The sequence below is a fragment of the Sorex araneus genome, chromosome 3, assembly GCF_027595985.1.
Source record: "Sorex araneus isolate mSorAra2 chromosome 3, mSorAra2.pri, whole genome shotgun sequence".
Classification (NCBI taxonomy): domain Eukaryota; kingdom Metazoa; phylum Chordata; class Mammalia; order Eulipotyphla; family Soricidae; genus Sorex; species Sorex araneus.
The window spans coordinates 2,610,836-2,634,262 of record NC_073304.1 but is presented as its reverse complement, the minus strand read 5'-3'; positions in this window follow the sequence as shown (position 1 = coordinate 2,634,262).

The following is a 23,427-nucleotide window of genomic DNA, read 5'->3' as shown; positions in this document are numbered from 1 at the left end:
GCCGAAGACCACCAGAACGTAGCTACAGCCATGCTGGAGGCCCCTCTCCACACATTCGGACAGGCCTCATGCATGAAGGTACCGGCAGAGGAACCCAGGTGTGTGTAATCCCATCAGCGGCCAACATCCAGAGACTTAAAAGCAAGCTCCCAGAAGCCTATCTTTAGCCTACTTGTCCCTCTGGGAGAAACTGGCAATCTTCTGAGAGTTTCCTGCCCACATGGGACAGCCTTGCAAGCTAAATCCAGTAACAAGCTGGATCTCATTCCCCTGACCCTGAAGAGCCCCCAGTGCAACATCGTTAGGAGGGCCAAGTCGAGATGGACTCCTAAGATCTCAGGGAAAGGACGAAATGAGATGTTACTGAGCCCGCCTGAGAAATCGGTGATTAACGGGATTTCGTGATCGTGATAGAATGGCGTTGAAGAGTGGTGTTAATTATGCTGTACATTCATTTATTTCTCTTTATGATGCTCAGTTTTTGTCTTACTTATTTTGATGTTTGATTTTGAGGAAGATACATATCAAGGATTTTTATGTGGCCTTGGAGAATTAATTGATCCTGAATCATTAGATAATGCAGATGGATACACTATTTCCTTAGGTAACATTAGTTTACAAGAGTGTAAATGTTTACTAGAGTGTCAGTGCTTAAGTGGTACACCATACCCACGTGACATAAACGTCCGTCCCCCCAATCCAGAGGTCCTTCCCTTCCACTCCCCCACCTTCAGTGGCCCACTTCTCCTGTCGGAATCTAAGGGCTTGACCACACCGAACGCTCTTGCTTTCTTACACGCTCCTCTGAGTGAGGTCATGGTCATCTCTATGGTCATCGTCATCTCTATTTGTCTTTCTCTTCCTGGTTTATTTCACTTAACATGACCCTTCCAGCTTTATCTATGATAGACAAAACCTGTTCTACTTGGTCTTTCTAGTAGCCGAGTGAGGGTCTCTGGGGCAGCTACCCCAGCACTTCCTTACCCGCACCTGTCCCCAAGAACTGGAGACCTTGCTGGTGGGTGCTACATAGGATCCCAGCCACCATTACAACGGGTCCTCAGGGATTATTCTGGAAAGTTCCAGCTCCTCCTGGCAAATAGTCGAGTTAACTGGGGCCTGGAGAGATCATTATCCACACTGCTCACGCCTCCTAACACACCCACCCAGCTCCTACCGGACCCCAGTTATCTGCGAGCAGATAAACTACCCCCTTGCATCATCCAGCGAGCCCCCCGCCTTGCTCCAGAGTCACGGCCAGTGTGCCGGGGGCTCCGGTGCTTACTGTGGCCTCAGCCAGGCCGACTCTGCCCCCTGCCACACTGGTGCCTGTAGGCGCTCGCGGTCTCAGTCCCCTGTTCAGCCCCAGCGTGCTCGAACTCAGAGCGACAGCAGGGACCAGACACGGTGACTGCAAAGTCCCAATTCCCCAGCAGGGACAAGACTTCACGTGGGGCTGGAGTGACGTCCAGCCGGGAGGGCGTCGGCCTCGCATGTAGCCAACCTGGGTTCCACCCCAGCCTCCCCTGGGGGCTCCTGAGGACTCCCCAGGAGTAATGCCTTCGTGCAGAGCCAGGAGTGACCCCTGAGCACTGTAGGGCATGGCCCCCGAAAAGCGCAACAACGACAACTAAGACTTCATGGGGAGGGAGAGGAACTCAGCGCAGCTGGCGTTATCAAGGAAGAAGCTCTGTGAAGAACTAATGCAAGGAACTCTGCAGCCGCAGGAAGAACGCCGAGCCCCAGGCCACCCAGGGCTCGCTGAACGAGCAACCAACGGAACCAAATATCAGCAAAGAGGGAGGATGGCTGAGAAAGTCCGAGCAGAAAGGACAGAGCTGAGGAAGATACGAGCTGGACTGAAAAACACAACAGGGGAGCTCTGGCCGAGGGAGAGAAGTCCAAGATGAACTTCATGAGCTTGAAAATAAAGTAGTGGCACATTATTTTATGTGCCCGCAGAAAGCAGAGAGAAGAGAGAATCAAAAGATAATTTAAGTGCTGTCTGCGACCGCATCAAGATGAACATTTGCATTGTGGGAATGCCAGGAAGAGGAAACCGAGCTAAAGCAGCAGAATTTTGACCTGAAGAAATAATAGCTGAGAACTTCCCTAAGCTGAGAAAGAAGTTAGACACCCAGATCCAGGAAGTTAAAACAAATCCCAAAGAACGGAGCTGGAGCAATAGCACAGCGGGGAGGGCGTTTGCCTTGCATGTGGCCGACCCAGGTTCGATTCCCATCATCCCATATGTTCCCCCGAGCACTGCCAGGAGTAATTCCTGAGTGCAGAGCCAGGAGTAACCCCTGAGCATTGCCAGGTGTGACCCAAAAAGAAAAAGAAATCCCCTTAAAGACACATAAAATGTGGATATACCAAGATACATCATAGCTAAAATAGGAAAGAAATAAAAAATAGAGCTTTCTAAAAGCAACAAGAGAAAATCAGAATCACATAAATGGAAATATCCATAGGACCCCATCCCCAGAATATTTCTTTACAGAAACCGACCAGAAAAGCAAGTTGAAAAATTTCCCCAAAGGAGAATTTTTTTGCCCAGCTAGTTATCACTCAGTTATGAAAGAGGAATAAGCAACTTTTCAGATCATCTACATTATTTATAGTCATTAACATTTTTACCTACCAAGAGTGATATATGTTTTTTTTTCTTATTCACTCAAGCACTTGTTATTTATGTTCTTTTTTGATATTAGGCTTTCTCAATGGCACCAGATGACATCTCATTGTAATTTTGATTTGTATTTTCCTGACAATCAGTATTGATTACCACTTTATCACACACCTGCTAGCTATCTCTATGTCTTTGGAGAAGTGTCTACTCAGTTCTTCCATTTTTTTAATGCAGTTGTTCGGTTGTTTGTCTTTTTGTTGTTGAATCTTGGGTGTGATTTATAGAGCTTGGATTTTAGCTCTTTGTCATAAGAACAGTGTGGGTCTATTTTCTCCCATTCACCAGGATTTATTTTTGTTTCAGTAATAGTTTCTTTTGTAGTGCAGAAATTTTGTTTTGTTTTGTTTTGTTTTTCATTTTTGGTCACACCCAGCGATGCTCAGGGGTTACTCCTGGCTCTGCACTCAGGAATCACTCCTGGCGGTACTCGGGGGGACCATATGGGATGCTGGGGATCGCACGAACCCAGGTGGGCAGCATGCAAGGCAAATGTCCCACGCGCTGTACTATCACTCCTGCCCCCTGGGTTTTGTTTTTCAGGGGTGATCATACCTGGCTGTGCTCTGGCCTTACTCCTGGCTCAGTGCTCTGCATCACTCCTGGGGGGGGTGGTCTGGGGACCATAGTGAGTGCCGAGGATCAAACCCCAGTGGTTGTTGTGTTAGGCAAGTGCCTTACCCACTGCACTATCTTTCTAGACCCTCTGTTTGTTTGTCATTGTTTTGTTTGGGGGGACTTGCAGCCATGCTCAGGGGCTTTTCCTGGCTCAGAGTTCACTCCTGGAGGTGCTCAGGGAAACCTGGGTGGTGTCAGGGATCAACCTGGGCTCCCTGAACGCAAGGCAAGTGCTCCCGCCCATTGAGCTGGATCTGTGCCCACCCCAGTTTGTCTAATATCATCCTTTTCTTGCCTACATAGCTGCATCACTGAAAATGACATTGAAGGCAACATCACGTAGCCTGTGCCTGTGTCTTACGTGATGTATCTCATGGGATTATGTACACATATGTCACTTACCTCAGATGGAGATACTATTTGTGCTATGTCTGAGACTATGGTTCAATTTTAATCTTTTGCATGAAGTTCTCCAGTTTTCCCGACAGCATTTGTTGATTAGACTATTCTTTTTTCCCTTTTCTTTTTTTATTGAGTCACCATGAGACACAGTAACAAAGCTTTCATGTTTGAGTTTCAGTCATACAATGATCAAAAACACCCATCCCTCCACCAGTGCACACGCTCCACCAACAATGTCCCCAGTATCCCCCCCCCTTTCCAGCCCTCCCCCTGCCTCCATGGCAGACAATTTCCTCCAGACTCTCTCTCTACTTTTGGGCATTATGGTTTTCAATACAGATTCTGAGAGGCCCTCACGTTTGGTCCTTTATCTACTTTCTGCTCACAGCTCCCATCCCGAGTGATCTCTCCAACCATCACTGACTTAGTGATCCCTTTTGAATTCCAGCTGCCTTCTCCCCCAGCTCATGAGACAGGATTCCAACTATGGAGCGATATTGCTGGCCCTTGTGGATAAGACAAGGATAATTCTTTCTCCTTTTTATGTTCTTAGTTCTTTCATCATAAGTTACTGTCCATATAGCTGAGGGTGTATTCCCAAGGCTCCTATTTCTTTTTTAAAGTTTTTTAAAATTTTTATTAATCCACCGTGAGGTACAGTAACAAAAATTTCATGTTTGAACTTCTATTATACGGTCATCAAACACCCATCTCTTCACCAGGGCACATTTTCCACCACCAAAATCCCCAGTATCCGCCCCCCCCCCATTCCACAGCTCCCCCTGCCTGTGTGGCAATTTACAAAATATTCTTTCTCTACTTTAGTTACCTTCGATATTTCGAGAACAGTTGTACCACCCTCATACCTGCTGAAAATACAATGGCTAGACAAAGTACTTTGTATTGCTTGTTATGGATATAATATAATGTCGTGTTCTAGGAATTCTAGGATTTTAATAATTAGGGTCTGAAGAAATCGCTCCCGCAAGTTGCTCGGACCCGAGATTCATTTGTGTGTCTCTGGATGGTGGCCACGTGGAGCTTAAGTAGACAGTGGGCGAATGTGGCATCATCTTGGCGTCCCAACAGGGCGGGGGGAAGGCCGGCCCACTCCTCCCCGTCCCTCGAGACTTGGGATTCACCATCATCCAGACTCGTACCTGGTGCTTCTCACCGGCTTCTAGAAGATGGCGACCACTGGAGCTCTTGGAGGGCAGGCGGAGGGACAACACCCGCCCCGTCTGGTCAGGCTCCCATTCCTCTTTCTTTCTTTCTTTCTTTCTTTCTTTCTTTCTTTCTTTCTTTCTTTCTTTCTTTCTTTCTTTCTTTCTTTCTTTCTTTCTTTCTTTCTTTCTTTCTTTCTTTCTTTCTCTCTCTCTCTCTCTCTTTCTTTCTTTCTTTCTCTCTCTCTTCCTTCCTTCCTTCCTTCCTTCCTTCCTTCCTTCCTTCCTTCCTTCCTTCCTTCTCTTTCTTTCTTTCTTTCTTTCTTTCTTTCTTTCTTTCTTTCTTTCTTTCTTTCTTTCTTTCTTTCTTTCTTTCTTTCTTTCTTTCTTTCTTTCTTTCTTTCTTTCTTTTGCTTTTTGGGTCACGACCGGCAATGCACAGGGATTACCTCCTGGCTTTGCACTCAGGAATTACTCCTGGCGGTGCTCAGGGGACTATATGGGATGCTGGGAATCGAACCCGGGTCAGCCACACGCAAGACAAATGCCCTCCCCGCTGTGCTATCGCTCCAGCCCCCAGGCTCCCATTTCTATGCCGTTAGTGTCTGAGGTATTTTATTCTAGCGCCACACTGTTTTGATGACTCTAGCCTTGCCATATAGCCTGCAGCCGGGAACACGGTGCCTCTGGATTCCGCTCCCTGAGGGCTGCTTGCCCTGTGGGGGCGTTTGTCGCCCCACACAAACTTGCGTAGTGTTTGCCCCGAGTCTTTGAAGAATGCCCCGAGAGACCTGAGGATTTGTGTGGAATTTGTGTGATGCTTTGGAAAGGACAATTATTCTAACAGTCTCGACTCTTTCTGGGCACCAGCAGGGAAGATTGTTTCCATTTCCCCATCTCCTCTGTTTCTCTTAATCCTGATTTACAGTTTTTAGTAGATGCCTTTCATTTCACATCTTAAGCTGATTCCCAGATACTTGATTTAGGGGATTCAGTTGTAAATGAGAATTTTTAAACTATATTTTCCTTCTGGCTCATTGTTCAAGTGTAGAAATGCAGCATATTTTTGAATATCAATTTGTAGCCCACTATTTAGTAAAATGCAGTAGTATTGTCTTCACCGGCGCCCCTCGGAGGGGACGGGTTGCCTTCCCCTCCACCCCCCAAGCAGAGCCTTGACAGTTGAAGACCTCCGGAACCCAGCCACAGCCATGCCCAAGGCCACTCTCCACACATTCAGACAAGCCTCATGCGTGAAGAGACCAGCAAAGGAACCCAGGTGTGCGGGACCCAGGGCTGAGGTCTCCAAACCTGCTCGGATTGGGACTGGGGCTTCTCCACCCAGACACCCCATTTTCCAGTAGCTTGGCAGCCACACCCACAAACTGCCCCTGGCACTGTGTAACCCCACCAAAAATGCCCCCGGCACTGTGTAATCCCAGAGACCATAAGGCCAAGCTCCCAGAAGCACGCGGCCACTTTGCTCTTTGCGGCCACGTGACACCTAATAGCCTTATTCTTCCTCTTGGAGAACCTGACAAGCTACCAAGATTCTATTGCCCATAAGGGAGAGCCTTGCAAGCTCCCATAGCGTATTCATACCCCAAATACAGTAACAGACTATATATATAATCTGTTATATATATATTAATACATATATGTTGTATATATGCCTCTCAGAGAGTCCAGCAAGCTACCGAGAGTATCCCGCCCACACAGGCAGAGCCTGGCAAGATACCCGTGGCGTATTTGATATGCCAAAAACAGAAACGATAGGTCTCATTCCCCTGACTCTGAAAGAGCCTCCAATTGCTGGGAAAGACGAGTAAGGAGAGGCTGCTAAAATCTCAGGGCCGAGTGTAATAGAAACTCTATTGGTTCCTGTTGGATATCATTGGTTTGTCCTTTCCCCCTTGCCACTAGGAGCTTAGGTTTATCAGTCACACCCATCAAAGTGCTCCCGAGTCACTCCCATTCCTTTGTTTATCTGTAACCATTTCTACCAGTTTATCTGCTCTTCCCTTAATCAAACTCTGTTAATTGGTAAGGTCAGAACTTCCTAGGACACTGAATATTATAACATTGCCTTTCTCTTCTCTTTATGCCTTTTGAATAATTTACTTTAAAGCTATGTCTTTTTTGTATAGACACAAGAAGACAATATTATGTTTTTATAACTCGGGAAGAAACGCGGCGTGTCGTCAACTACAATGTGATGTCCATTAAGCAAACAGACCTGGTGGCGTGGGAATGGGATATAAGGGGAAAAATTATGTACATGGAACAGTGGGACGCTGGTGGAATCTCGAGCCGGAGCCGATACCAGCGCAAGACCTTCGGTTCCAGAAACTGCTTGCAGACACTCTACTAGTCTATCAACTAAGCCAGAGCCCCACGTCTGCTGATGACGGGAAATAACCATCCTTTTCGCTTTTTGTTTTCGTTTTTTTTTTTCCCTTGTCAGGCAGCGTGGCGATTACTAAACAGGTGTGAACTCGGTGGCGCGGGGCAAGGGGGAAAAAGAAAAGTTATGTAACAAACAGCGGGACTTAATATCTCTATATTCTTAGTAGTGGAGAACTATCAAATGCCTCCTTGGCAATAGGACTGCTTTTCTTTTTGGGGGGAAACCCCAACAACGGTAGTGAGTTGTGTGTTGAAACATGGAATGTAATCGAGATAAGGCATAAACGAAGTGAAACTTATCAAGTACAAGGGTGGGGACTGGGGAGGTGGGAGGGGGCGGCAGGTATACTGGGGGGTTGGTGATGGAAGATGGGCACTGGTGAAGGGAAGGGTGTTTGAGAATTGTATAACCGACATAATCCTGAGAACTATGTAACCCTCCACATGGTGATTCAATAAAATTAAAAAAAAAAAAAACCAAGTGTTGAGAATCTTATCAGAAGCAGACACTGAGTCTCATCCAAAGCTTTCACTGCACCTATTGAAAGGATCATAGTTCCACACCTTTGGGTCTGTTAATGCAGTGTAGTACATAAATAGATTTGCATATGTAGAACCGTCCTCATATCTTTCGCATAAATGTCACTTTGTCATGATGTATAATCCTTTTAATGTAGTGCGGGATTAGGTCTACTGGGACCTTGTTGAGGATTTTTACAGCTCTGTTCTTCAGAGATAGTGGCCCAAAATAAAAAGGGAACGGGATTCTTCACTGGCTTTGGTGTTAGGTTAATGTTGTTCTCCAAGAAACTATTTGAAAGAATTCCTGTTTCTTCAGTTTTCTTTGTATATATTTTACATATATGTATATATGTGTATATATATGTATATATGTATATAAATATATATGACTGGGCCTCTTCCACCCAGATTCCCCATTTTCCAGTAGCTAGGCAGTCACACCCAGAAACACTGCCCCCCCCACCGTGTAATCCCATCAATGACCAACATCCAGAGACTATAAAACCAAGTTCCTGGAAGGCATCTGATAGCCTAGTTCTCCCTCTTGGAGAACCTGGCAAACTACCAATAGTTTACTGCCCACACAGGGAAGAGCCTGGCAAGCTCCCCATGGCGTATTCATATGCCAAATACAGTAACAATGATGGGCCTCATTCCCCTGACCCTGAAGAGCCTCTAATACGACACCATTGGGAAGGATAAGTAAAGAGAGGCTGCTAAAATCTCAGGGTTAGGATGAATGGAGACGTTACTGGGCCCACTCAAGCAAATCAATGATCAATGGGATGACAGTAATAATAATAATAATCACTGTCACTGTCATCGTTGCTCATCGATTTGTTTGAGCGGGCACCAGTAATGTCTCTCATTGAGAGAGTTACTGTTACTGGTTTTGGGGCTGGAGCGATAGCACAGACGTTGGGCGTTTGCCTTTCACGTGGCCGACCCGTGTTCGATTCCTCTGCCCCTCTCAGAGAGCCCGGCAAGCTACCGAGAGTATGGAGCCTGCACGGCAGAGCCTGGAAAGCTACCTGTGCATACTGGATATGACAAATAATAATAATAATAATAATAATAATAATAATAATAATAATAATGATAATTTTTTTAAATTTTATTTTTATGGTTGCTCACAATAGGTCATTACAGATAATAATCAAACACCAACCCCACCACCATACACCTTCCCACCACCATAAGAGGAAAGTATGTGAAGATTGTTGTACTTCATCCTGGAGCCATTTAAGCCCTTATAAAAGAGAACGAAAGCTTGTATGTTAAAACCAAACAAATGTGAGTTACTTTTGGTACATCAGTGGGCTAGAGTATAAGAGGTCCAGGACGTTACGTGTTGCTCTCTTCCGGAAGCTTATTTCATAGTCTCTGGGTCTTGGCCGTTGATGAGATTACATGGTGCCAGGGGCAGTTTGTGGGTGTGACTGCCAAGCTACTGGGAAACTGGGGAACGGAGGGGAGGAGGCCCAGTCCCGTTCCGGGCGTGCTTGGGTATCTCAGTCATGGGTTCTGCAAACCTGGGTTTTTCTGCAGGTTTCCTCTGGGTGAGGCTCGTCCGAGCTTGTAGAGCGCAGCTGAGGTTAGGCTCTGAGGTGAGGTTCTGAGGTCAGGTTCTGAGGTTAGGTTCTGAGGTCAGGTTCTGAGATTAGGTTCTGAGGTTAGGTTCTGAGGTCAGGTTCTGAGGTTAGGTTCTGAGGTTAGGCTCTGAGGTTAGGTTCTGAGGTTAGGTTCTGAGGTTAGGTTCTGAGGTCAGGTTCTGAGGTTAGGTTCTGAGGTTAGGCTCTGAGGTTAGGTTCTGAGGTTAGGTTCTGAGGTCAGGTTCTGAGGTTAGGTTCTGAGGTTAGGCTCTGAGGTTAGGTTCTGAGGTTAGGTTCTGAGGTTAGGCTCTGAGGTTAGGCTCTGAGGCTAGGTTCTGAGGTTAGGTTCTGAGGTCAGGTTCTGAGGTTAGGTTCTGAGGTTAGGTTCTGAGGTCAGGTTCTGAGGTTAGGTTCTGAGGTTAGGTTCTGAGGCTAGGTTCTGAGGTTAGGTTCTGAGGTTAGGTTCTGAGGTCAGGTTCTGAGGTCAGGTTCTGAGGTTAGGTTCTGAGGTTAGGTTCTGAGGTTAGGCTCTGAGGTCAGGTTCTGAGGTTAGGTTCTGAGGTCAGGTTCTGAGGTTAGGTTCTGAGGTCAGGTTCTGAGGTCAGGTTCTGAGGTCAGGTTCTGAGGTTAGGTTCTGAGGTTAGGTTCTGAGGTTAGGCTCTGAGGTCAGGTTCTGAGGTTAGGTTCTGAGGTTAGGTTCTGAGGTCAGGTTCTGAGGTTAGGTTCTGAGGTTAGGTTCTGAGGTCAGGTTCTGAGGCTAGGTTCTGAGGTTAGGTTCTGAGGTCAGGTTCTGAGGTTAGGTTCTGAGGTTAGGTTCTGAGGCTAGGTTCTGAGGTTAGGTTCTGAGGTTAGGTTCTGAGGTCAGGTTCTGAGGTCAGGTTCTGAGGTCAGGTTCTGAGGTTAGGTTCTGAGGTTAGGTTCTGAGGTTAGGTTCTGAGGTTAGGTTCTGAGGCTAGGTTCTGAGGTTAGGTTCTGAGGTCAGGTTCTGAGGTCAGGTTCTGAGGTTAGGTTCTGAGGTCAGGTTCTGAGGTTAGGTTCTGAGGTTAGGTTCTGAGGCTAGGTTCTGAGGTCAGGTTCTGAGGTTAGGTTCTGAGGTTAGGTTCTGAGGTCAGGTTCTGAGGTCAGGTTCTGAGGTTAGGTTCTGAGGTTAGGCTCTGAGGTCAGGTTCTGAGGTTAGGTTCTGAGGTCAGGTTCTGAGGTCAGGTTCTGAGGTCAGGTTCTGAGGTTAGGTTCTGAGGTTAGGTTCTGAGGTTAGGCTCTGAGGTCAGGTTCTGAGGTTAGGTTCTGAGGTCAGGCTCTGAGGTCAGGTTCTGAGGTCAGGCTCTGAGGTCAGGTTCTGAGGTCAGGTTCTGAGGTCAGGTTCTGAGGTCAGGTTCTGAGGTCAGGTTCTGAGGTCAGGCTCTGAGGTCAGGTTCTGAGGTTAGGTTCTGAGGTCAGGTTCTGAGGTTAGGTTCTGAGGTCAGGTTCTGAGGTTAGGTTCTGAGGTCAGGTTCTGAGGCTAGGTTCTGAGGTTAGGTTCTGAGGTCAGGTTCTGAGGTTAGGTTCTGAGGTCAGGTTCTGAGGCTAGGTTCTGAGGTCAGGTTCTGAGGTCAGGTTCTGAGGTCAGGTTCTGAGGTCAGGTTCTGAGGTCAGGTTCTGAGGTCAGGTTCTGAGGTCAGGCTCTGAGGTCAGGCTCTGAGGTCAGGCTCTGAGGTCAGGCTCTGAGGTCAGGCTCTGAGGTTAGGTTCTGAGGTTAGGTTCTGAGGTTAGGTTCTGAGGTTAGGTTCTGAGGTCAGGTTCTGAGGTCAGGTTCTGAGGTCAGGTTCTGAGGTCAGGCTCTGAGGTTAGGCTCTGAGGTTAGGCTCTGAGGTTAGGTTCTGAGGTTAGGCTCTGAGGTTAGGCTCTGAGGTCAGGTTCTGAGGTTAGGCTCTGAGGTCAGGTTCTGAGGTCAGGTTCTGAGGTCAGGTTCTGAGGTCAGGTTCTGAGGTCAGGTTCTGAGGTCAGGTTCTGAGGTCAGGTTCTGAGGTCAGGTTCTGAGGTCAGGTTCTGAGGTCAGGTTCTGAGGTCAGGTTCTGAGGTCAGGTTCTGAGGCTAGGCTCTGAGGTTAGGCTCTGAGGTCAGGTTCTGAGGTTAGGTTCTGAGGTTAGGTTCTGAGGTCAGTTTCTGAGGTTAGGTTCTGAGGTTAGGTTCTGAGGCTAGGTTCTGAGGTTAGGTTCTGAGGTCAGGTTCTGAGGTTAGGTTCTGAGGTTAGGTTCTGAGGTCAGGTTCTGAGGTTAGGTTCTGAGGTCAGGTTCTGAGGTTAGGTTCTGAGGTTAGGTTCTGAGGTCAAGTTCTGAGGTTAGGTTCTGAGGTTAGGTTCTGAGGTTAGGTTCTGAGGTTAGGTTCTGAGGTTAGGTTCTGAGGTCAGGTTCTGAGGCTAGGTTCTGAGGTTAGGTTCTGAGGTCAGGTTCTGAGGTCAGGTTCTGAGGTCAGGTTCTGAGGTCAGGTTCTGAGGTTAGGTTCTGAGGTTAGGTTCTGAGGCTAGGTTCTGAGGTCAGGTTCTGAGGTTAGGTTCTGAGGTTAGGTTCTGAGGTCAGGTTCTGAGGTTAGGTTCTGAGGTTAGGTTCTGAGGTTAGGCTCTGAGGTCAGGTTCTGAGGTTAGGTTCTGAGGTCAGGTTCTGAGGTCAGGTTCTGAGGTCAGGTTCTGAGGTTAGGTTCTGAGGTTAGGTTCTGAGGTTAGGTTCTGAGGTTAGGTTCTGAGGCTAGGTTCTGAGGTTAGGTTCTGAGGTCAGGTTCTGAGGTCAGGTTCTGAGGTTAGGTTCTGAGGTCAGGTTCTGAGGTTAGGTTCTGAGGTTAGGTTCTGAGGCTAGGTTCTGAGGTTAGGTTCTGAGGTTAGGTTCTGAGGTTAGGTTCTGAGGTCAGGTTCTGAGGTTAGGTTCTGAGGTTAGGTTCTGAGGTTAGGCTCTGAGGTCAGGTTCTGAGGTTAGGTTCTGAGGTCAGGTTCTGAGGTCAGGTTCTGAGGTCAGGTTCTGAGGTTAGGTTCTGAGGTTAGGTTCTGAGGGTAGGCTCTGAGGTCAGGTTCTGAGGTTAGGTTCTGAGGTTAGGTTCTGAGGTCAGGTTCTGAGGTCAGGCTCTGAGGTCAGGTTCTGAGGTCAGGTTCTGAGGTCAGGTTCTGAGGTCAGGTTCTGAGGTCAGGTTCTGAGGTCAGGTTCTGAGGTCAGGCTCTGAGGTCAGGTTCTGAGGTTAGGTTCTGAGGTCAGGTTCTGAGGTTAGGTTCTGAGGTTAGGTTCTGAGGTTAGGTTCTGAGGTCATGTTCTGAGGTTAGGTTCTGCGGTTAGGTTCTGAGGTTAGGTTCTGAGGTTAGGTTCTGAGGTTAGGTTCTGAGGTTAGGTTCTGAGGTTAGGTTCTGAGGTTAGGTTCTGGAGGTTTGTGGCTGCCGGGGCTCTGCTTGGGGCCAGGAGGGAACCCGCCCCTCTGAGGAGCCATGAAGACAGCGGCGTCAGGACATTGTTCTTCAATTTTCCAAGATGCTTGAGGGGGATCGTAGTAGTTCATCTTTTTGTTTATGATCTTCTCTTTTGAATCTAGGCACAGCGGTGGACAGTACAGTTGGCGGTTGGCACCAGCCCACAACACCACCACAGACACGGGCCACCAGAGAGCCCGCCCCCTCCAACGGCCCCTAGACCCTTTCGCCCCTGCCTCCGCTGACAAACAGCCCTGCAGGCCACTCTGGGCCGTTGTGGTTGGGCGTTTGCCCCGCGTGTCTTTACACGCCACATGTGGCACAGGCCCCCTGGCACTTGCCTCCTCCCTCTGACGCCCTGTGCTTGGCACGGCGCCTCCAGCCCCTCCCGGCGGCAGTGACCTGAGGATTCATCTCTTCTCCTACCGGGTGGGACGGGAGCCACAGAAGCTGCCAGAAGGATTCTCGTCTCTTCCCTAATCTGGAAGAGTTTGCGGTCAGGATAAGTCTTCCTTGAAGACTTGGTGGCACTCACTGCTGAAGCCCTCTGGCCCTTGTCTCGTGCTTGGGGGTGATTTTTTTCACTACGTTTGAATGTCCTTGCTCATGACCTACCTGCTCAGGCTTCTGACTTCCTCCTGACTCAGACTCGGGCGACTGTGTGGTTCTGTCGCTTCCTTCTGGGTCCCCGGCCCCGCCCCGTACTGTAGCTCAGAGCAACCTCGAAGACGCCTTGCATTCCTGAAGTGTCCGCTGTCATTTTATCTACTTTCACCCGTGATCTATTCGTTAAAGTTTTCTCTCTCTTTCCCCCTCATGACTCTAGCTATGGTTGTCAATATGGCTTATTCTTTTTTTTTTTTCCCCCATTCTGGTCATTTTTTTCCCTCAAATTTTATCTTATTAAAGCACTGTGAGCTGCAAAGTTCTTTATAGTTGGGTTTTTGACATACCATGTTCCACCGCCGATCCTGCCGCCAGGGTCAGCTTCCCTTCACCAATATTGCTTATTCTTTTAAAAAAGGAACTTCTGGTTTTCTTTTTTTCCCTTTGGGTTATTTTCTTGATTTCTGTATCGTTGATCTCTGCTGCTTTCACTTTAATTATTTCCTTCCCCCTACCGACTTTGCTGTTTATTTTTTCTCTAATATCTTAAACTGTGCATTGAGGATATTAACTTGAACTTTTTCTTATGCCCCGATGTTAACGGTGCTACAGTGGACGTCCCTCTCAGTACAGCTCTCCCCGTGTCCCGTGGGTCCTGGCAGCTCTGTCGTGAGACTCATACCTAGGGACCTTCTCACTTCTCTTTCCACAGTACGTTGTTCACTTTCCAAATGTTGGCGTTTCTCTAGCTTTCTTTTTATAGTTAACTTATACCTTAGTGGCACTGTGGTCTGAAAGATACTTGGCACAACTTATACTTTCATGATTCTGTGGACACTTGAATTGTGCCCAAGCACGTGGTCTGTCGTGATGAAGGTTCCGTGTGCCCGGGAGAAGGACGAGGATTTGGGTTTGGGACGAGGAACGTCCTGTCCACGTCTGCTAATCCCAGCTCTTCTAATTCCTCATTTATGGCTCTTGTTTTCCTATTGATTTTCTGTCTGCTTGGTCTGTCCAGCGGCAGGGATGGGGCATTAAAGTCTCCCACTGCTATTGTGTGGTTGTCGATTTATCTCCTTGGGTCTATTAGCAGGCCCTTATTGATTTTTTTGTCTGGTTGATCTATCCAATGGCGTACGTGAATGCCGAGGTCTCCCACAACGCTCGTGCCCCTGCCAAAGTCTCTCTCTCTGCAGAGTTACTGGATGTTTCCCTGCCCTCATTTCATACTCGCATATTCATAAGTATTAGCTTCATTTGATGTGCTGATACTTTAATCAGGAGATAAATCCTATCCCAATGACTGTTTTTTGTTTGAACTGTGTTTTATTAGGTATAAATATTCCCGTCCCTGCCTTTTCGACTCCCTTGCCTGAGTGATTATTTTCCAATCTTTTGTTTCGAGCCTGTGCTTTTTAGTAAAGTTCAAGTGGGTTTTACCTCTTGATCCACCTCGCCACGCTTCCCCTCTGGCTGGCCGTTAATGTTTAATGAAATTGTTAAAATAATGAAATTTATTTCCATTTTTTTTCTAAATGATCACATATGTTCTATGCCTCTGTGAAATGCCTTTCCTTTTTTTAACTCTCTTTCTTCCTCTTGTTTTTGTATCTGTCTTTTGTCTAGTAATCAACTTCCATTTTTGTCTTTTTCTTCCTTCTAAGTGTTTTTGTATTGAGATTGTCATGAAGTTCACATCTAGAATTCTAAACTTGTATCCCCCATTAAACTTAAGGAAAATCAGTCGAGTTTTTCTAAAATGTCCCATGATTACTTTCCTTCTTAACCACATTTTACTTTTTAAAAATATTTTACTTTTAAAAAATGGATTTCCTTGCTTTTTATTCAAGGCCTCGTGGTATTTCTGGCAGCGTGTTTCAGAGGTTATGAAATTCTTTAACTATGTTTATCTGAAAAACATTATATTATCCTTCAGAGCTCTGTGGTAACCTAGTTGGATGGAGTTTTATTGGCTGAAGATCTTTTTTTCCCCAGCAGTTGGCTATGTCTTCTGATTCCCCCTTCCCTGTAGGATTTCAGACGGTAAATATGCTATAAATCTTGAGGGTGTTCCCTTATATATGACTCCTGCTGATTTCAGGATTTATCTCTGTCCTGGCTCTTGCCAGTCCGTTATGTATTGATGTACATCTGTTTCCATTTACCCTGCGACTCGCTGAGATCAGGGTATATGTGTCTGTCCTCAGACTGGGGAATGTCTTGGCTGTTTGTTTGCTACTCATGAATCTTCCCCTTTCTCTCTTTCCTCCTCTTCTGAGCAACCTCGAATGTGAATTAGCTCCTCTCCGTGCTGCTCCACACACAGACTCCATTTCCCTTAGTTCTTAAACTTCCTTGAGCCGGCCTGAGTCCGCCTGGCCTCTACCCCACTGACCAGGCCTGGCCTCTACCCCACTGACCCGGCCCTTGGCCTCTGACGTCCTCTTGCCCGGTCCCCCGGTTGTGACTTGGTCTGCGACCGTGTCCTCGCGGTCAGTGATCTGAGCGAACGTTGTTCTGCTTTCTCGGCCCGCGCTGAGACTCCCTGCCATTGGTTTCCTCGTCTCAGCAAGCCTCCTAATGGTTTTTGGGGTGTCCACACCCAACTTAGTGGGGTGGGGGTCCATAAAGAGGTGCTGGGGATGAGAACAGCCAGTTGTGTGCAAGCAGGTGCCCTGCGGGCTGTGCCCTCTCTTCCGTCCCCGGCTGTCACCGAGAGCTCTCTGGGGAGCTCAGACAGTGCTGATGGGCCTGACGGTCTCCCTGTCGCCCTCACCGGTCAGTCCCTGGCCGGTGCTGGGTGCGGCTGCGGGTCTGAGCCCAGCACACAGTGCTCTGGTGCTCCTGTCACTCCTGCTTTATCTCGTCTATTTGGGGCCCTCCCGGCAGTGCCGAGACAGGGGCCCTTCGTGCTGAATCTCTGCAACCGGGCTGTGGGTCCCGGCAAAGGACCCCGGGCTCTGGCGCTCCCGGGGGAGCAAACCAGCGTCAGCCTCACGCAGGGCCGGCGCCTCCGCCCGTCCCAGGCCCCTGCCTCCGGCGCACTGAGTGAGACAGAGACGCCCCCGGCCTGTGCGTCTGGGCAGCAGGAGCCGAGGGGCAGCCGGGCTCCCAGCCCTGGGGACCTGCTGCCCAGCTCCCACGGACAGGCAGACCCGCGGGCACCACAGCACTACGTTTGCCTTTCAGGGCCGGGGGGTTCTCAGAAGCAAAAGGTCAAGCTCAGGTCGTCGTGACCTGCAGAGGGGCCACTGGGGTCCAAAACCAGGGGTGCTCCAAGTGCAGAATGGGAGAGCCCTCAACTTCCCCACTGTGCTTAGACAGGGCTGCATGTGTGTGCATGCATGCATGTGTGTATGTGTATGTGTGTGCACATGTGTGCATGTGAATATGTGTGTATGTGAGCATGTGTGTATGTGTTTGTATATGCATGCGTGTGTGCATGTGTGTATGTGTGTGAGGGTGTGTGTGTGCATGCGTGTGTGTGCGTGCGTGTGTATGTGTGTTTATGCATGTGTGCGTGTGTGTATGCTTGCGTGCGTGCCTGTGTATGTGCATTTGTGTGTGGTTGTGTGTGCATGTGTGTGCATATATATGTGCATGTGTGTATGCGTGTGCGTGTGTGTGTGCATATGTGGGCATGTGTGCATCTATGTGTGCATGTGTGCACATGTGTGCGCACACATGTGTGTGCGTGTGTGCATGCTTGTGTGTGCATGTGTGCGTGCGTGTGCGTGTTTGTATGTATATGCATGTGTGTATGCATGTGTGCATGTATGTACATGTGTGCGCGCGCATGTATGTGCGTGTGTGCATGTGTGCATATGTGTGTGTGCATGTGTGCAGGCGTGTGTGTGGTGGAGGGTGTCAGGTCAGGCACAGACTGTCTCGGCACGGGCCTGTCCCGCCAGGAGGGGGCTCTGCTTCCCGTCCCGGTTAGTGCCGGGCGCCTCCACCCGCACTCCCTTCACTCCGCTCTGTGCGGTGGGGAAAGGACTCAGTGACCCTGTTTCCTTCTTTCCTTCTGATTGGTGTTAGCCTGGCACATCCTTAAGGCAGACTTTCCCCTCCACTGTTTTCTTTCTTTAAAGAAACTGTTTAGGCCCTGGGGCTTATGAAGTTGTTCAAAACCCCGTTGTTTTGGGCGTCTGATGCTCCAGCCCCTCGGAGCCCCACCGGGGCGCCCTCCCCCTGCCCAGCCCTGCCTCCTGGGCAGCACAAGGTCACTTCTTTTCTATTGCTGGTTACAACAAAATGGCCCATGGAACTATAGAAAAATAGTCCAGCTGGGGAAACATTGTGGAAATCGTTGTCTCCACGGTGGGCTAAGAGTCCCTGTCTGAGGGTCTGCTGAGCTGCGTGTGGGGGCCGACCCTCTGTCTTGCTGGCTTTGTTAGTTGAGCTTACTTGGCTTCGACACCCCTTTCCCATCCAATTTGGTGCCTCCCCGGGGCTGTGAGGATGGCGGCCTTGAGACCACGGGGTCCGAGACTCCAGGCTCTGCTGTAGAACCGGCCCCTGGGTCTCAGCGGCTTTACTTGTCTCTCCAGAGATAGGCGGTAAGGCAGAGAGGCCAGGGAGCTGTGTGTACGCGGGTACTGTGGGAAGTTGGGTGTTGCAGAACTGGGGTGGGGGCTTCCCCGCCGAATTCTGAGAAGGCCCCAGGGTTCTCGGCCTGAAAACCCGAGTACCTGGAGTGTTTCATTGGCTTGGCATCTGCCCAGGTTGAAGTTGGACCGTCTTCAAGGTGTGCATTGAGGTGACTGAGGTCTGGGGCCGCCCCCAGGCCTCAGCAGGGTGGGGACGTGGCCCCCCCTTTGCAGAGCGCCCCAGAATCTGCAGCCCGAGACCGGTGTGCCTGTGAATTGTACTGGTTTGGCCTCGTCTCTCCTGGGGTTCTGGCGGGCGGCGCTGGGAACCCGCTTGCGTGGAGACAGATGTAGGGTGTCTGCTACATTCTTCTCTGCTCACTTCATGTTGACCTAGTTGGAGTTTTTTTCTTTTTAATTTAAAATGATGTCTTGGACGCCGCGTGTAGGTGGGTCTCGCTCTGATCCGCATGAACCATATCTGCATTGTTTTGCCTTTGTTTTGTTTTTGCCATGGTAGGGATTCTTCCCAGGGACGCGCAGCTGGGAACACTGCTGAGTTGCAGCTCCGGCCGCGTCCCTGGGGCTCTGCTTGGCTCTGCGTTTCGGGGGGAGGCACAGATGCGGAGGCCGGGGGGTTGCTCTGTGCTCTGAGTTCCTCCCAGTGCTCTGGGGGCCGCACAAGTGTGGAGCGTGAAGCCCGGGCCTCCTGCCTCGATAGGCCCTGTTCCAGCGAACTTTCTCCTCAGGCCCAGAATTTATGGATCTTATAACCGAAAGCTCGTACCCTTTGACCAACATCTTCTCATTTTCTCTACTGTCCAGCCCCTGGTCACCACAGCTCGACTCTCTTTTTATGGGTTTGATTTTTCAAAGTCTACCAACGAGATAATATAATTTTTGTCCACATCTGACTCATTTCTTTGTATAATGCCCCAAGGTCCATAAATGGTTTTTTATTTTTTTTGTAAATCTGCCTTTTACTGTATTAATAGAGCTTTTTACATGATTCCACTTTCTCTCGCTTTTTAAAAGTCTCCACTAGATTTCTTTTTACTTTTTGAGTGGCGGCGCTCGAGTTGGTAATATACATTTACAACTAATCTGAGTTCAATTTCAAACACCCTCTTTCGGCTTCGCAGTGGCGTGAGTGCTTTCTGATAGCTAAATAACCCCAGCTACTCCCCCCCACTCCCCGCCCCGCTGTCAGGATTCATTTTCCTCATGTAGAATATCCACCAGCATAGCGGAAGCCACACACGGGTACTCGTGAGCTGCGAGCATGGCCACATGGAATCGCAATGTTCCCCTGTTATTTTTAACTCATTATATCTTAGGCCAGTTAAACTAAGAAGACATAAGAGGGGCTGGAGAGAAAGTACGGCAGGGAGGGTGCTTGCCTTGCATGCGGCCGACCTCGATTCAGTCCCCGGGCACCACTAGGAGTGACCCGTAAGTGCAGAGCCAGGAGCAACCCTGAGCATAGCTGATGCGGCCCCAAAACAAAACAACAAAGAGAGTAAGAAAAGCGCTTTTATAAAATCTGCACTTCTTCCTTGGATGCTTTTTCAAGCTTATGTAGATCTAAGTATAGGACTGCTATTATTTTCTTCCTCTAAAGAATGACAAACTCCCTCAGCTCTCATGCCTGAGAAAGTCTTTATTTTTCATTCACATTTTCTTCCCTCAATGAACTGAGCACATATGCCGCATGTGGGACCCTGGCTTTGGTCACCAGCACCATGTGGTCCCCTGAGCACAGAGCTGGGAGTCTCACCTGAGCACCACTGGGTGTTGCCCCCAAACGGGGGGGGGGGCGCAGAAGTTTGCCCTGAGATCTGCCTTGTGACCTCATTAAAGAAAAGGGTTTTTTTTGGAATTTTTTATTGAGTGGTTGGTTTTTAAATAGCTCCAAGCAGCGCTGCTGATTCTGGCTGGCTGCTCTTAGCGCGTGGTGCTCGCTGACCTGGAACTCCAAGCTTCTCGCATGCTGGCCTGGGGGTCAGAACATGCAGATTTCACTGGGCCGCCTGACTGGGTGGACGATGGACAGGCCGGGGTGCGGGTGGGCCTGTGACAGTCACTGGATTCGTTTACCTCCGCCTGTGTGGCTGCGGGGCACTTTGCAGGGCTCTGTGGCAGCTCCCAGGAGCCTGCGGGAGCCCCAGATCCCAGGGAGCCCCAGATCCCAGGGAGCCCCAGATCCCAGGGAGCCCAGATCCCAGGGAGCCCAGATCCCAGAGAGCCCAGATCCCAGGGAGCCCAGATCCCAGGGAGCCCAGATCCCAGGGAGCCCAGATCCTAGAGAGCCCAGATCCCAGAGAGCCCAGATCCCAGGGAGCCCAGATCCCAGGGAGCCCCAGATCCCAGGGAGCCCAGATCCCAGGGAGCCCAGATCCCAGAGAGCCCAGATCCCAGAGAGCCCAGATCCCAGGGAGCCCAGATCCCAGAGAGACCAGATCCCAGAGAGACCAGATCCCAGGGAGCCCCAGATCCCAGAGAGCCCAGATTCCAGAGAGCCCAGATCCCAGAGAGCCCAGATCCCAGGGAGCCTCAGATCCTAGAAAGCCCAGATCCCAGGGAGCCCAGATCCTAGAGAGCCCAGATCCCAGAGAGCTACAGATCCCAGGGAGCCTCAGGTCCTGCCTTCCCTGCTGGCTCTCGGCTTCCTCTTCCCCAAGGAGGGAGTTTCTCTGGGTCAGAGACACCGTGTCCTCACTCAGCTGGCCTGGCTCTGAGCAGTGTCTGCACTTCCCCAAACAAGACACGGCCAGGCCGAGCCAGATGGAAGGGGGCAGAGAGAAGGGGCAGAGAGAAGGGGCAGAGGAGGGGCAGAGAGGAGGGGCAGAGAGAAGGGGCAGAGAAGGGGCAGAGAAGGGGCAGAGGAGGGGCAGAGGAGGGGCAGAGAGAAGGGGCAGAGAAGGGGCAGAGAAGGGGCAGAGAGAAGGGGCAGAGAAGGGGCAGAGAGAAGGGGCAGAGAAGGGGCAGAGAGAAGGGGCAGAGGAGGGGCAGAGAGAAGGGGCAGAGGAGGGGCAGAGAGAAGGGGCAGAGGAGGGGCAGAGGAGGGGCACAGCCGTGACCGGCTCTAAACTGCTGGGTGTGTAGCTCAGTTGTGGACTCTGTGTTTTCATGTTTCATATCTGTGAGGCCCTGGGAGTGACCCCCAGCAACACACACACACACACACACACACACACACACACACACACACACACACACACACACATACACACACACAGTGCCTACATAGCACACACATGCCTAGACAACATGCATACCTACACACGCATATCCACCACAACGCACACATTCCCACGCAGCACACAGACCCACACCGCACACACATCAGCCCTTGTCCTGCCCAGCCCTGTGTGGCCACCCCGGGCGCTGGCTGCCCTGTCCTCCCGGGCCTGCGTCCCACCTGGCAGTGAGAGCAGACGTCTCGCCCACCACGGACACGACAGGGGTGGGGCTGGCTGGATGCGGACCCTCTCGGGCCCCCAGCCCACTCTGCAGGGGAGAGGCCCCTGGTCCTGCGGCTGGGCCGGGCTTCCCGGACGCAGCACTGCCTCTCGCCCTCCGCGGCCCCAGGGCCCTTCTGCTGGCTGCTCCTCGCCTCGGCCCAGCCGGAAGGGGGAAGGGGAGACGGTCCTCCTGCGTGGTCCTCCCGCGTGGCCCGAGCGGGCCGTTCCTGCAGTATGGAGCGGGACGTGAGTCACCGTGAGAAACAGCCGCTGCCTCGGGGGCTCCGACCAGACACTGGGGGGGGGGCGGCCGAGCCCCCCGGCTTCCTGGGCCTCCGCCTCCAGGGCTCCTCCAGGGGCTGAAGTCTGCGTCCCCCCGCGCCCCCCCACCCCCCCACCCGGCCTGTCCCGGCAGCCCCGCCTGTCCTCTGGGTGTCAACCTGGTCGCAGGCTCCTCCCCACCCCGGGACACTTTCGTTTTTGGTTTATTTTGTTCAGGGGCCACCCCCGGTGGTGCTCAGGGCTACCTCCCGGCTCTGTGCTCAGGGGTCACTCTGGGCAGGGCCGGGGGCCCCTGTGGGCTGCCATGAGCCCACAGCCCTGCCCGCTGTCCTGCGCCCCTGACGCTGAGGGTGCAGAGTCACTGCCTCCCCGAACTCCCGCCGCACCCCGAGGCCCCCTCCCCGCCGCACCCCGAGGCCCCCTCCCCACCGCACCCCTCCTGCTGGCCTCGCGCTGGAGGCAAAGTCCGAGCCATCAGGGGCCTCGGGGGGATTCTCGGGTGCCCGGAAGTGGTCCCTGACCTCAGAGCGGTCAGGGGGGCTGGAAACACCCGGGCTTCCCCTGCTGCCCGCCCCCCAGGACTCGCCGCACTGCCCTCTGGACACCCTGCCTGGGCGGCCCCACGGGGCTCTGTGAGGGGACGAGGGACAAGTCAGTAATGTAGACGTTGGCTCTCTCGACCTCTCTCCCTCCCTCTCTCCCTCCTTCTCCCTCCCTCTCTCCCTCCTTCTCCCTCCCTCTATCCCTCCTTCTCTCCCTCCTTCTCTCCCTCCCTCTCTCCCTCCCTCTCTCCCTCCCTCCCCCTCCCTCTCTCCCTCTCTCCCTCCTTCTCCCTCCCTCTCTCCCTCTCTCCCTCCTTCTCTCAACCTCTCTCACTCCCTCTCTCTGTCTCTTTCCATCCCTCTCTCTGTCTCTCTCAAACTCTCTCCCTCCCTCTGTCCCTCTCAACCTCTCTCCCTCCCTCTGTCCCTCCCTCTCTCCCTCCTTCTCCCTCCCTTTCTCCCTCTCTCCCTCCTTCTCTCAACCTCTCTCACTCCCTCTCTGTCTCTCTCAACCTCTCTCTCTCCCTCCCTCTCTCCCTCTCTCTGTGTCTCGCTTCCTCTCTCTCCCTCTCTTCCTCTCTCTCTCCCTCCTCTCTGTCTCTCTCTCCCTCTTTCTCCCCCTCTCTGTCTCTCTCCATCCCTCTCTCTCTGTCTCTCTCCCTCCCTCTCTATTCCTCTCCCCTCTCCCTCTCTCCCTCTCTCTCTCTGTCTCTCTCTCTCTGGTGTTTGGGCCACACCTGGCAGTGCTCAGAGGTTTCTCCTGGGTCTGTCCTCAGGGGTCACTCCCGCAGTGCTCGGGGGACCCTTTGGGCTGGTGGGCCCAGCCCGCGCGAGGCAGCACCTTCCCTCACCCATCACCCACCCTAGAGGCCTTTAGTCTCCAAGTTTTCATCTGTCGGTTCTTTCCTCGACCTGCAGTTTCCAAGCCCGTTCCTGGGCGTCCCACCTCGCGCCCTGAGACACCCCGAGGGAACGAGCATCGTCCCCACAGCAGCAAGCCGGCCTCTCCCAAGCGCGCGTGGCGGGGGCGCCCCTGCGAGGTGCCCGTGCCCTCTTGGCCCCGCCTGGCCCTGGCCCCTGCGAGCACCGGGGACCCCGAGGGGCCCAGTCCCAGGGGAGCGGGCGGGA